This window comes from Salvelinus alpinus, chromosome 9, assembly GCF_045679555.1.
Source record: "Salvelinus alpinus chromosome 9, SLU_Salpinus.1, whole genome shotgun sequence".
NCBI lineage: Eukaryota > Metazoa > Chordata > Actinopteri > Salmoniformes > Salmonidae > Salvelinus > Salvelinus alpinus.
Window position 1 is genome coordinate 47,838,515 of NC_092094.1, and position 14,830 is coordinate 47,853,344.

Consider the following 14,830-nt stretch of genomic DNA (forward strand, 5'->3'; position numbering starts at 1 on the left):
TAAATATTGTAAGAAATCATGTGAAAATTGAGCAAGTTGAGATGATTAAACTGCTTGGAGTAACCCTAGATTGTAAACTGTCATGGTCAAAACATGTTGATGCAGTAGTAGCTAAGATGGGGAGAAGTCTGTCTATAATAAAGCGATGCTCTGCCTTCTTATCAACAAAGTCCCCCAGAACAGATTATGGGAGGCACACAGTACTACATAGAGTCATGACTACATAGAACTCTATTCCACATCAAGTAACTCATGCCAGCAGTAAAATTAGATTGAAAATCCATATTAAAAAAACACCTTATGGAAAGTGGGGACTGTGAAGCAACACAAACATTGGCGCATACACGCACGCACGCACGCACACACACTGTACATATACATGGATTTAGTACTGTAGATATGTGGTAGTGGTGGAGTAGGGGCCTGAGGGCACACAGTGTGTTGTGAAATCTGTGAATGTATTGTAATGTTTTTAAAATGGTATAAACTGCCTTAATTTTGCTGGACCCCAGGAAGAGTAGCTGCTGCAGCTAATGGGGATCCATAATAAATACAAATACAGGACCACTTGATGTTCAAAATATGATGTTTTAATTCCACTAATTGACAGGTGGGCCCTTCATGCCAAATAGTGTCCCCATGCCAAAAAGTCACAATTGGATTCGATGAGTTCTACCTTTTGTTGCTAGGGCTGTTGCTAAAACCTGCACAATTTTGACCGGATTACGTAATGAGCGTCCATTGCTGTGCTGGTTGCTTGGATCTATTTTACTGCGTAGCGGTCGGGAAGGAAGGAGGACATGGGCAGTTGTAGTTCTATTTCACCTCATAAACGCTCGCTCAGTCTGCGCAAAATAATTACCTCAGAATTTGTCTCCAAGGATGGTATTTTTGACAGTGACAACCTGCTGACTCCCTGCTGCTTCAGAGGACCGAAAAGACTGGAAAGAGAACACTTTATTTATCATATATTTGTCTTCATATAAGAAAATATTGTTAAATAGGAAGAAATAATTTAAGCTGTTTTTAGATTGACATTGCTAGCTATTGTACTTATTTACCACAGCCTGCCTAGTCAACTAGCCAGTTAGCTAGCCAGACACTTTTATTTATCTAATGTTAGCTAGCTAGCTACTGTAACTGTTGTTGTATCTTACAGTTTGTATGTAGCTTGCACTTCAACGGCATCCCTCGAGGAGATTTTCTTTTATCTTTCCAACGAGGCGAAGTACTATGAAGGCACCACTGATCTTGACAAGACGCACAACATTCAGAGAAAGGATAAAAGTGAGAGAGGGTGAGAGAGGTGGGAAGAGAGTGGAAGACAGACAGAGAGAGATGGAGAGAAAGAAACAGAGAGAGAAAGACAGCAGTGCAAATGTACTTAGACTAGAGTATTTCAGCAACTCTTCTCTTCCAACTTGTTAGGCAATCATATGTACCTACGGGGGAAGGATGGCCAGCCACACAGGAGGGTGATTTTTTACTAAGGAGGAGGCCGTGCTGACCGAGATGCATGCTGGCCATTTCGGAGTGAAGCGCATGATTGCCAAAATCAACCTACGCTTCTTCTGACGGGGAATTGTCAAGGAGGTGGACAGCTGGGCTAGTGACAGCTGGGCAAGTGAAATAACCTTCTGTTTATCATTTTTTTGTTTGTAATTTCTTTCTTATAGCCTTTTAAAATGATAACTTGGATTAGCTAACACAACGTGCCATTGGAACAAAGGAGTGATGGTTGTTGATAATGGGCCGCTGTACGCCTATGTAGATATTCCATAAGAAATCTGCTCTTTCCAGCTACAATAGTCATTTACAACATTAAAAATGTCTACACTGTATTTCTGATCAATTTTATGTTATTTTAATGGACCAAAAATATGCTTTACTTTCAAAAACAATGACATTTCTAAGTGACCCCAAACTTTTTAACGGTAGTGTACATATGAGATGGCTAATGCAAAATATGTAAACATTATTAAAGTGACTAGTGTTCCATTATGAAGGTGGCTAGTGATTCCATGTATATGTTCATGTTCATGTTCATGTATATTTCATGTCTATGTATATTGGGCCTCTAATGTGCTAGTGATTGCTATTTAACAGTCTGATGGCTTTGAGATAAAGCTTTTTTTCAGTCTCTCGGTCCCAGCTTTGATGCACCTATACTGACCTCGCCTTCTGGATGATAGCGGGGTGAACAGGCAGTGGCTCATGTGGTTGTTGTCCTTGATGATCTTTTGGGCCTTCCTTTGACATCGGGTGATGTAGGTGTCCTGGAGGGCAGGTTGTTTGCCCCCGGTGATGCATTGTGCAGACCTCACTACCCTCTGGAGAGCCTTACGGTTGTGGGTAGAGCAGTTGTCGTACCAGACTGTGATACAGCCTGACAGGATGCTCGCAATTGTAAATCTGGAAAAATTTGTGAGTGTTTTCAGTGACAAGCCAAATTTCTTCAGCCTCCTGAGGTGGAAAAGGCGCTGTTGCGCCTTCTTCACCACGCTGTCTGTTTGGGTGGACCATTTCAGTTTGTCCATGATGTGTACGCTGAGGAACTTAAAACATTCCACCTTCTCCAATACTCTCCCGTCAGTGTTGATAGGGGGGTGGATAGGGGGGTGTATGTGGATAGCGTGTGTAGAATGAATGAATAAGATCCCGCTACGTTATGGCTGGCTCACTGCCTAAATAAGGTAACGTTAACCATTTCGAGTCCGTTGACATGGAGCTATACATCTTCGCCGGCATTTTACAGTGTTTCAATGTAATCCAATAGAAGATTATTTTTTATTTTTTTATTTCACCTTTATTTAACCAGGTAGGCTAGTTGAGAACAAGTTCTCATTTGCAACTGCGACCTGGCCAAGATAAAGCATAGCAATTCGACACATACAACAACACAGAGTTACACATGGAACAAACAAAACATACAGTCAATAATACAGTAGAAAAATAAGTCTATATACAATGTGAGCAAATGGGGTGAGATAAGGGAGGTAAAGGAAAAGAGGTAGTTGTTTGGGCTAAATTATAGATAGGCTATGTACAGGTGCAGTAATCTGTGAGCTGCTCTGACAGCTGGTGCTTAAAGCTAGTGAGGGAGATAAGTGTTTCCAGCTTCAGAGATTTTTGCAGTTCGTTCCAGTCATTGGCAGCAGAGAACTGGAAGGAAAGACGACCAAAGGAGGAATTGGCTTTGGGGGTGACCAGTGAGATATACCTGCTGGAGCGCATGCTACGAGTGGGTGCTGCTATGGTGACCAGTGAGATAAGGCGGGGCTTTACCTAGCAGAGACTTGTAGATAACCTGTAGACAGTGGGTTTGGCGACGAGTATGAAGCGAGGGCCAACCAACGAGAGCGTACAGGTCGCAATGATCAACATAACAAAAATAAACTTAAACTTCATGTCCAGTACCCATAGTCTCCTCTTTTAAACAGTAACTCCATACTGTTCAACATCATAAAAACTTGGAAATGACTTATAAACAAACAATTTTTTTTAACATTAACAAACAATAAAACATGATTAACTTTCACAGTTGATTTGTATATTTACACCCCCGAGACTTATGGCCTCCGATCTATAATTACACTATGCACACTCTTATTTCCTTCTCTCGATGAACAACTGATAATGACATTTCAGCTGGAGCTTTTGACTTCCTCCATTTCCTCCTTTGGGTTCCTAAGAGAGTGATAGCACAAGACTTGAAATGCAAAATAAATCACATAACAAAACAAGTATTAATAATGCGTTAAGCTATGCATACTTATATACTGAATGCAAAGAAAAAACAAAGTTTGATAACATGACCATTCGCTTGACTCTTGACTCTCTTCGCTTGACTCTGCCTTTGGGATAATTTTCTCCTAAAAAACTTCCTCATGCTTTCACCCAGTCTTCCCCGTCAGGCCACAGGTTCCAAGAGGTGTTCCCAGGCCAGGTCATTTTCACTTCGCTCCCCATCTCCTCCTTCCTCCATGGCCACCCGATATACACGTGCAGTAGCCCTAATCAACTTGACCTCCTCCTGAGGTAAATCAGCACTGTATATACATTTCAACATCAATGCCCTCAGCAGAGGATATCTCAACAAAGCTACCACTAACACTGCCCATGGTGCATACTTCAAAATATTCCTCATTTGCGCTATAGTCCAGTTCCATGCTGTTGCTATAGCATCCTTCACCATTACCACTGCTCCATCAGTTACTGTCCCTACAGCAACTGCTGTGAGAATAGCTATTGCATGAAATTCGTCTCCTGCTCCTGATCTCCTATTGCCTTTGTGGTTCACTGATAGATCTAGATTCTCCCTACCTGTCTTCCAACTCCTACCCACTTTCTAGCCACCAACATCTCCAATGACATCCTATAATCTGCTACAGTCGGTATCTGTGGATAATACTTCCCTGTGCTCGGGTTAGGTACACATCTTTCATCCCAAGGCCAATCTACACCCCTTCTTGAACCCCCTCTCTACAATGTAAACGGTTGATAAGCAGCAACCTTCTTCGACGAACCCCTCACTGAAAGTTGACAGTAGTGTCTGAAATGACAACACTATCTCTGCACTCCCATCATGATCTGGATATGTGTGATGTTCAACTTGACTTCATAGCAGTGCACAGTTAGCTGTCCTTCCTCTCCTACGAGCTATCCCCTGGTATCACTATACACGGAGGAGTGGTATTGTTCCTCAGAGACACTATTACCCACTTCCTTAATTTATGAGCCACACAGATCTCCGCCCTAGTCACATTCCATTCCGCTCTCCCAATTCCCTCTAACGTTAATGCTTTGTTTTTTGTGACTCCACAGAATACACTGATGTTGGTCCTGCCAGACTCTGCAACTAACACCCTTATGCAAACATTCTGCCTTAACCTTTCTAGCTCAGGGGTTCCGCTAGCGGAACACCCACAACATTCCACTGAAAAGGCAGCGCGCGAAATTAAAAAATATATTTTTTGAAATATTTAACTTTCACACATTAACAAGTCCAATACAGCAAATGAAAGATAAACATCTTGTTAATCTACCCATGGTGTACGATTTCAAAGATGATTTACAGTGAAAGCACAACATATGATTATGTTAGGTCAGAGCCAAGTCACAAACACACACAGCCATTTTTTCAGCCAACAATAGGAGTTAGAAAAAGCAGAAATATAGTTAAAATGAATCACTAACCTTTGATTATCTTCATCAGATGACAGTCATAGGACATCATGTTATACATGTATTGTGTGTTTTGTTCGATAATGTGCATATATATATTAAAACAAATCTCAGTTTACATTGGCGCGTTACTGTCATGTTTTGTCATTGATTATCATGTCTTGTCCCTGTGCTTCCCTTCTATTCGTTTCCCTCTGCTGGTCTTATTAGGTTCTTTCCCTCTTTCTATCCCTCTCTCTCCCCCTCCCTCTCTCCCTCTCTCGCTCTCTCTCTCTATCGTTCCGTTCCTGCTCCCAGCTGTTCCTCATTCTCCTAACTACCTCATTTAATCTTTCACACCTGTCCCCTATTTTGCCCTCTGATTAGAGTCCCTATTTCTCCCTCTGTTTTCCGCTTCTGTCCTGGTCGGATCCTTGTTTGATGTTTGCTGTTCTGTGTCCTTGTTCCGCCCTGTCGTGTTTTTGCCTTCTTCAGATGCTGCGTGTGAGCAGGTGTCTATGTCAGCTACGGCCTGTGCCTTCCCGAAGCGACCTGCAGTCTGTGGTCGCGTCTCCAGTCGTTCCTCTCTACTGACGAGAGGATTTCAGTTTTCCTGTTTTGGATTTACCTAAGATAATATCCAGGAGTATCTTTTTTGTTTAAGACTGGAATAAAGACTCTGTTTCTATTAAGTCGCTTTTGGGTCCTCATTCACCTGCATAACAGAAGGATCCGACCAAGAATGGACCCAGCGACTACGGATTCTCGCAACACTGCCGTCGAGTTCCAGGGAGCAATACTCGGCAGACACGAGCAGGAATTGTCTGCTGCTCGTTATGCCGTTGAGACCCTGGCCGCTCAGGTCTCCGACCTCTCAGGACAGTTTCAGAGTCTTCGTCTCGTGCCACCAGCTACTTCCTGGTCTTCCGAGTCTCCGGAACCTAGGGTTAATAACCCACCATGTTACTCTGGGCAGCCCACTGAGTGTCGCTCCTTTCTCACCCAGTGTGATATTGTGTTCTCTCTCCAGCCCAACACATACTCAAGAGAGAGAGCTCGGATCGCTTACGTCATATCACTCCTTACTGGTCGGGCTCGGGAGTGGGGCACAGCTATCTGGGAGGCAAGGGCTGAGTGTTCTAACGATTATCAGAACTTTAAAGAGGAGATGATACGGGTTTTTGATCGTTCAGTTTTTGGGAAGGAGGCTTCCAGGGTCCTGGCTTCCCTATGTCAAGGTGATCGATCCATAACGGATTACTCTATAGAGTTTCGCACTCTTGCTGCCTCCAGTGACTGGAACGAGCCGGCGTTGCTCGCTCGTTTTCTGGAGGGACTCCACGCTGAGGTTAAGGATGAGATTCTCTCCCGGGAGGTTCCTTCCAGCGTGGACTCTTTGATTGCACTCGCCATCCGCATTGAACGACGGGTAGATCTTCGTCACCGAGCTCGTGGAAGAGAGCTCGCGTTAACGGTGTTCCCCCTCTCCGCATCTCAACCATATCCTCCCACCGGCTCAGAGACTGAGCCCATGCAGCTGGGAGGTATTCGCATCTCGACTAAGGAGAGGGAACGGAGAATCACCAACCGCCTTTGCCTCTATTGCGGTTCTGCTGGACATTTTGTCATGTCATGTCCAGTAAAAGCCAGAGCTCATCAGTAAGCGGAGGGCTACTGGTGAGCGCTACTACTCAGGTCTCTCCATCAAGATCCTGTACTACCTTGTCGGTCCATCTACGCTGGACCGGTTCGGCTGCTTCCTGCAGTGCCTTGATAGACTCTGGGGCTGAGGGTTGTTTTATGGACGAAGCATGGGCTCGGAAACATGACATTCCTCTCAGACAGTTAGGGAAGCCCACGCCCATGTTCGCCTTAGATGGTAGTCTTCTCCCCAGTATCAGATGTGAGACACTACCTTTAACCCTCACAGTATCTGGTAACCACAGTGAGACCATTTCCTTTTTGATTTTTCGTTCACCTTTTACACCTGTTGTTTTGGGTCATCCCTGGCTAGTATGTCATAATCCTTCTATTAATTGGTCTAGTAATTCTATCCTATCCTGGAACGTTTCTTGTCATGTGAAGTGTTTAATGTCTGCTATCCCTCCTGTTTCTTCTGTCCCCTCTTCTCAGGAGGAACCTGGTGATTTGACAGGAGTGCCGGAGGAATATCATGATCTGCGCACGGTCTTCAGTCGGTCCAGAGCCAACTCTCTTCCTCCTCACCGGTCGTATGATTGTTGTATTGATCTCCTTCCGGGGACCACTCCCCCTCGGGGTAGACTATACTCTCTGTCGGCTCCCGAACGTAAGGCTCTCGAGGATTATCTGTCTGTTTCTCTCGACGCCGGTACCGTGGTGCCTTCTTCCTCTCCCGCCGGAGCGGGGTTTTTTTTTGTTAAGAAGAAGGACGGTACTCTGCGCCCCTGCGTGGATTATCGAGGGCTGAATGACATAACGGTTAAGAATCGTTATCCGCTTCCCCTTATGTCGTCAGCCTTCGAGATTCTGCAGGGAGCCAGGTTCTTTACTAAGTTGGACCTTCGTAACGCTTACCATCTCGTGCGCATCAGAGAGGGGGACGAGTGGAAAACGGCGTTTAACACTCCGTTAGGGCATTTTGAATACCGGGTTCTGCCGTTCGGTCTCGCTAATGCTCCAGCTGTCTTTCAGGCATTAGTTAATGATGTACTGAGAGACATGCTGAACATCTTTGTTTTCGTTTACCTTGACGATATCCTGATTTTTTCACCGTCACTCGAGATTCATGTTCAGCACGTTCGACGTGTACTCCAGCGCCTTTTAGAGAATTGTCTCTACGTGAAGGCTGAGAAGTGCGCCTTTCATGTCTCCTCTGTCACATTTCTCGGTTCTGTTATTTCCGCTGAAGGCATTCAGATGGATCCCGCTAAGGTCCAGGCTGTCAGCGATTGGCCCGTTCCTAAGTCACGTGTCGAGTTGCAGCGCTTTCTCGGTTTCGCAAATTTCTATCGGCGTTTCATTCGTAATTTCGGTCAAGTGGCTGCCCCTCTCACAGCTCTGACTTCTGTCAAGACGTGCTTTAAGTGGTCCGGTTCCGCCCAGGGAGCTTTTGATCTCCTCAAGAAGCGTTTTACATCCGCTCCTATCCTTGTTACTCCTGACGTCACTAAACAATTCATTGTCGAGGTTGACGCTTCAGAGGTGGGCGTGGGAGCCATTCTGTCCCAGCGCTTCCATTCTGACGATAAGGTCCATCCTTGCGCTTATTTTTCTCATCGCCTGTCGCCATCGGAACGCAACTATGATGTGGGTAACCGCGAACTGCTCGCCATCCGCTTAGCCATAGGCGAATGGCGACAGTGGTTGGAGGGGGCGACCGTTCCTTTTGTCGTTTGGACTGACCATAAGAACCTTGAGTACATCCGTTCTGCCAAACGACTTAATGCACGTCAAGCTCGTTGGGCGTTGTTTTTCGCTCGTTTCGAGTTCGTGATTTCTTATCGCCCGGGAAATAAGAACACCAAGCCTGATGCCTTATCCCGTCTCTTTAGTTCTTCTGTGGCTTCTACCGACCCCGAGGGGATTCTCCCTGAAGGGCGTGTTGTCGGGTTGACTGTCTGGGGAATTGAGAGACAGGTAAAGCAAGCACTCACTCACACTGCGTCGCCGCGCGCTTGTCCTAGTAACCTTCTGTTCGTTCCTGTCTCTACTCGTCTGGCTGTTCTTCAGTGGGCTCACTCTGCCAAGTTAGCTGGCCACCCCGGCGTTCGGGGTACGCTTGCTTCTATTCGCCAGCGGTTTTGGTGGCCTACTCAGGAGCGTGACACGCGCCGTTTCGTGGCTGCTTGTTCGGACTGCGCGCAGACTAAGTCAGGTAACTCTCCTCCTGCCGGTCGTCTCAGACCGCTTCCCATTCCTTCTCGACCATGGTCTCACATCGCCTTAGACTTTATTACCGGTCTGCCTTCGTCTGCGGGGAAGACTGTGATTCTTACGGTTGTCGATAGGTTCTCTAAGGCGGCACATTTCATTCCCCTCGCTAAGCTTCCTTCCGCTAAGGAGACGGCACAAATCATCATTGAGAATGTGTTCAGAATTCATGGCCTCCCGTTAGACGCCGTTTCAGACAGAGGCCCGCAATTCACGTCACAGTTTTGGAGGGAGTTCTGTCGTTTGATTGGTGCTTCCGTCAGTCTCTCTTCCGGGTTTCATCCCCAGTCTAACGGTCAAGCAGAAAGGGCCAATCAGTCGATTGGTCGCATATTACGCAGCCTTTCTTTTCGAAACCCTGCGTCTTGGGCAGAACAGCTCCCCTGGGCAGAATACGCTCACAACTCGCTTCCTTCGTCTGCTACCGGGCTATCTCCGTTTCAGAGTAGTCTTGGGTACCAGCCTCCTCTGTTCTCGTCCCAGCTCGCCGAGTCCAGCGTTCCCTCCGCTCAGGCTTTTGTCCAACGTTGTGAGCGCACCTGGAGGAGGGTCAGGTCTGCACTTTGCCGTTACAGGGCGCAGACTGTGAGAGCCGCCAATAAACGTAGGATTAAGAGTCCTAGGTATTGTCGCGGTCAGAGAGTGTGGCTTTCCACTCGTAACCTTCCCCTTACGACAGCTTCTCGCAAGCTGACTCCGCGGTTCATTGGTCCGTTCCGTGTCTCTCAGGTCGTCAATCCTGTCGCTGTGCGACTGCTTCTTCCGCGACATCTTCGTCGCGTCCACCCTGTCTTCCATGTCTCCTGTGTCAAGCCTTTTCTTCGCGCCCCCGTTCGTCTTCCCTCCCCCCCCCCCGTCCTTGTCGAGGGCGCACCTATTTACAAGGTACGGAAGATCATGGACATGCGTTCTCGGGGACGTGGTCACCAGTACTTAGTGGATTGGGAGGGTTACGGTCCTGAGGAGAGGAGTTGGGTTCCATCTCGGGACGTGCTGGACCGTTCGTTGATTGATGATTTCCTCCGTTGCCGCCAGGGTTCCTCCTCGAGTGCGCCAGGAGGCGCTCGGTGAGTGGGGGGGTACTGTCATGTTTTGTCATTGATTATCATGTCTTGTCCCTGTGCTTCCCTTCTATTCGTTTCCCTCTGCTGGTCTTATTAGGTTCTTTCCCTCTTTCTATCCCTCTCTCTCCCCCTCCCTCTCTCCCTCTCTCGCTTTCTCTCTCTATCGTTCCGTTCCTGCTCCCAGCTGTTCCTCATTCTCCTAACTACCTCATTTAATCTTTCACACCTGTCCCCTATTTTGCCCTCTGATTAGAGTCCCTATTTCTCCCTCTGTTTTCCGCTTCTGTCCTGGTCGGATCCTTGTTTGATGTTTGCTGTTCTGTGTCCTTGTTCCGCCCTGTCGTGTTTTTGCCTTCTTCAGATGCTGCGTGTGAGCAGGTGTCTATGTCAGCTACGGCCTGTGCCTTCCCGAAGCGACCTGCAGTCTGTGGTCGCGTCTCCAGTCGTTCCTCTCTACTGACGAGAGGATTTCAGTTTTCCTGTTTTGGATTTACCTAAGATAATATCCAGGAATATCTTTTTTGTTTAAGACTGGAATAAAGACTCTGTTTCTATTAAGTCGCTTTTGGGTCCTCATTCACCTGCATAACAGTTACGTGCAGTAATGTTTTGATTCCAAAACATCCGGTGATTTTGCAGAAATACTCATAATAAACATTGATAAAAGATGCAAGTGTTATTCACAGAATTAAAGATAAACTTATCCTCTATGCAACCGCTGTGTCAGATTTCAAAAAAAACTTTACAGAAAAAGAATAATCTGAGAACGGCGCTTAGAGCACAATCCAGCCAAAGAAATAGCCACCATTTTGCCGTCAACAGAAGCTACAAAAACACTATAAATATTCACTTACCTTCGAATAACTTCATCAGAAGGCACTCCCAGCCCAGTTCGACAATAAATGACTAATTTGTTCCATAAAGCCCATCATTTAGCCACTTGTTGTTAGCATGTTCAGCCCAGTAATCCATTTTCATGACGCACGAGCAATCCCTCCAGACAAAAACTCAAAAAGTTCCGTTACAGGTCGTAGAAACAAGTCAAATGATGTATGCAATCCATATCTAGGATGTTTTTAACATTAATCATCAATAAGGATCCAACCGGAGAATTTCATTGTCTGAAGAAAGAGCATTGGAACGAGAGCACTCTCTCTCGTGAGCGCGCTAAATGAGACGGAGAATTTCTGCAGACCACTCAGTAAAATAGCTCCTATGAGCCCCTCCTTTATAGTAGAATCATATAACCAGAATCTAAAGACGGTGACATCTAGTGGAAACCCTAGGAAGTGTTTGCTCATCCATAACTAAAAGGGATATCATTTGGCACTGTTTTGAAAATCGAGTTCTCACTTCCTGTTTGGATTTCTTCTCAGGTTTTTGTCTGCCATATGAGTTCTGTTATACTTACAGACATAATTCAAACAGTTTTAGAAACTTCAGAGTGTTTTCTATACAATATGCATGTATTACCTTCCGGGACAGAGTAGGAGGAAATTCAGTTTGGGCACGCAATTCGTCCAAAGTGAAAATGCTGCCCCCTGTCCCGAACAGGTTTTAAAACACAGGCCCCGAATGTCCCTTGCCTCCGGCTATAAATACATTTGCACATACATCATTCCATCATTCCATCTAACCAATAACACAATAGTCACTACTGCTAGTCCACTTATATATTTATAAACATACTAAAACATGCACAAGTCAATTATTATTTCCCACAATCTCTCATCTGGAACTGTGATCACTCATGTTCCACGACACTTAGGAAACATATTGACTTGTACAGGGAAGAGAGAAAATACATGTTTAATAATTTCACACCACCCTTGATGAGACTGAGATTGGGGCAAGAATAATCTATCTGTTCTGTTCTATGCCACTGGGATGCTAGTCTCCATGCCAGTCTCCTTCATCCTCATCCTCGGGTGTCAAAGCAAGACAAAGACTATGAGCCTTGTATGTAATTAATTGTATTGTATCATCCAGCTTTGACATTAGGCTTTGACATTAGAGTTCTGATGACATGGTAAAATGAAACCCCTACTCTCAATGTCCCCCTAATGGTTAGCCCAAACTATCATCTATCCAGTGGGTTCTCTAATAACCTCTGTCTTGAAGGACACAGAATGATTAGGTTTCCTGGGAGGAAACCCTCCCTAAACTCAATAGATTTGAGCAGTGCAACCTACTCTCACAGTTTAGGGGCAGCACTCTCTCTCTCTTTCTCTCCTTTCCGAATCATAATTAAAACAACTGATAAATTATCCAACCCAAATTATCCAACCCAAATTCATGTTGAGTCTATTACTCAAATTCGAGACCCTCAATTTAGCACACACCGACACTGTTAGAAAGTACATTTACAAACAGGGAACCATATATAGATAGTATGCACAACTTTACGGCCACTGTTTATCTCTGTCTTACACTGTCGCGAGTGGCATGTTAATGACAGATCGGTATCTCAATGCATTTTTTAACCTAAATTACCATAATCTTCCAAGTGGGTAGACCTCCAAAATCAACCTGATACCCCAAATAAATAGTTTAGGGCAACCCTAAATAGATTTACGGGCACAGTTGACCCTCCCAGCACTCATCTTCTTGCGTATCTTCATTTTCTTCTTCAGATAGTGCTACAGTTCATCCTCCCAAGGCACATATGTAACTCATGCCTGTCACAGTTGATGGCCCTTGATAATGTCCCAATTTAAATATCTGGGGAATAATTGTATTTTCCCAAGCACACAAATCTCTCACCTGAGCAGCCACCACCATTCTGTCTGGTCCATTTTCCCACCAGTGCACCAGCAGCATGATAGAAGTTTGGACGTGGTCTTTCTCCATGCTCACTCCACATGCACGGTCTCAGGACTCATGCCACACTCCTGCCACTCGTACACAGGTTACTGGCTTACACTCAGGTCTCAGTCGAAGTGGTGCAGGACAGCGCCATAGTGAATGTCATTTTCGCCATTACATCAGCCGGTTAGGGGGGGGTGAAGCTCACACTGTTCTTGTTGTATTATTCCTTCCATGCATATAGATACCATCGATAGTCTCTATTGCCATAACTCCAAGAGAGGACAGACCAAAACAAAAGTTTAAGGCATTTCTGAATCCCGAAAATCCAAACAACTATTTACCGAATGACAAATTATTACCTTCCCAATTTTCTTAATACAAAATGCCTAAGTCAAATTGTTAAAGAGCATACCAACACACTGTTGAAACCTTTTCCAAATTGGCTTATACTCCCTTATCATACTGGCAACTTCACAGCAGAGTTACCGGGTCAGGGAGTTAGAGAGCTCACCCTTAGGGAGAAACCCTGACCATACACCAGACCCAATCTGGTGAGATTTGTATTGAAAAAAACAACAACAACAAAAACAACGAAAACCAACAACAGCAACACACTTCTTCATATTATACATACATCTCACCCAGTGTCTCTATCGTTTCTAGTGAGGTTGATCAGGCCTCACCAGAAAGTCAGGACAAAGGTCATTCAACACCATTAAGTATTTTCTTTCCCTTTTCTTTCCCTGTACTTCAGAAACCATTTAAAAACATTCCAAACATTTCCATCATTCTGCGTACCAGTTTACAACCAAATTAAAAAAGACCCCACACAATAAATCAAACACTACCACGGCTCAGGCTAAGACCCAGATGCAGACACAGGAGGTGAATAGTACGAGTCTCTTATAGTACTGTAGTAACCTGGTATATTTATGTTTACCAATAGATGGCAGTATTGACTCAAGACGTAATTATGCAGTTAAATTGAATCGAAAGGAAAAAAAAGTTATTTTACAACAATGCTTTTATTGATTGTAAAAATGATTCTAAAAAGGTATGGAACACAGTTAAGGGCTTACTTGGTACATCTATCTCATCATGCCCATCTAGTGTGGAGGTTGATGGGAGAATAATAACAAAACCAGTTGATATTGCCAATCATTTTGCAGATTTTTTTTTACAAAGAAAATTAATTTACTGAGCAACAATGTAAACATACATTCTTCCAAACAAGCTATTGTCCAATGGATTGATGATCATATTATGAGCAACAAGATCTGCTCTTTTAGTCTGCAAACGGTGTCAGTGGAGGAGGTGTTAAACCTAATGACGTCATTACCTGATGGTAAATCTACAGGTTATGGTCTTATGGACAATTTTTTGCTTCGCTGTGCTGCTCCCCAGATTGCAGTTCCACTGAGATACATATTTAATTGGTCACTGGAAAAGGGGATGTTTGCAAATGTATGGAAGCATGCGAAACTGTGTCCTATTCCGAAAGACTGCAAAGAACCCATTACTCCTGCCAATAGTCGACCAATTAGTCTACTCCCTACACTCAGTAAGATATTGGAGGGTATTGTGAGTAGACAAATATGGGAGTACATGGAAAAGAATGATCTGATTACAGCCAATCAGCATGCTTATCGCAAAAACCATTCCACTACCACTGCATTGGTTGACATGACTGACCAGTGGCTCAATGCTATGGATAATGGCAAGTTTGTGGGTGTACTATTTTTAGATTTCAGTGCAGCATTTGATTTAGTGGATCATGAAATCATTTTGACAAAATTAATGCTTTATGGTTTTAAGGAGGCAGCATTGAATTGTGTACAGTCATATCTAACTGACAGGAAACAGTCCACCTATATTAACGGTTC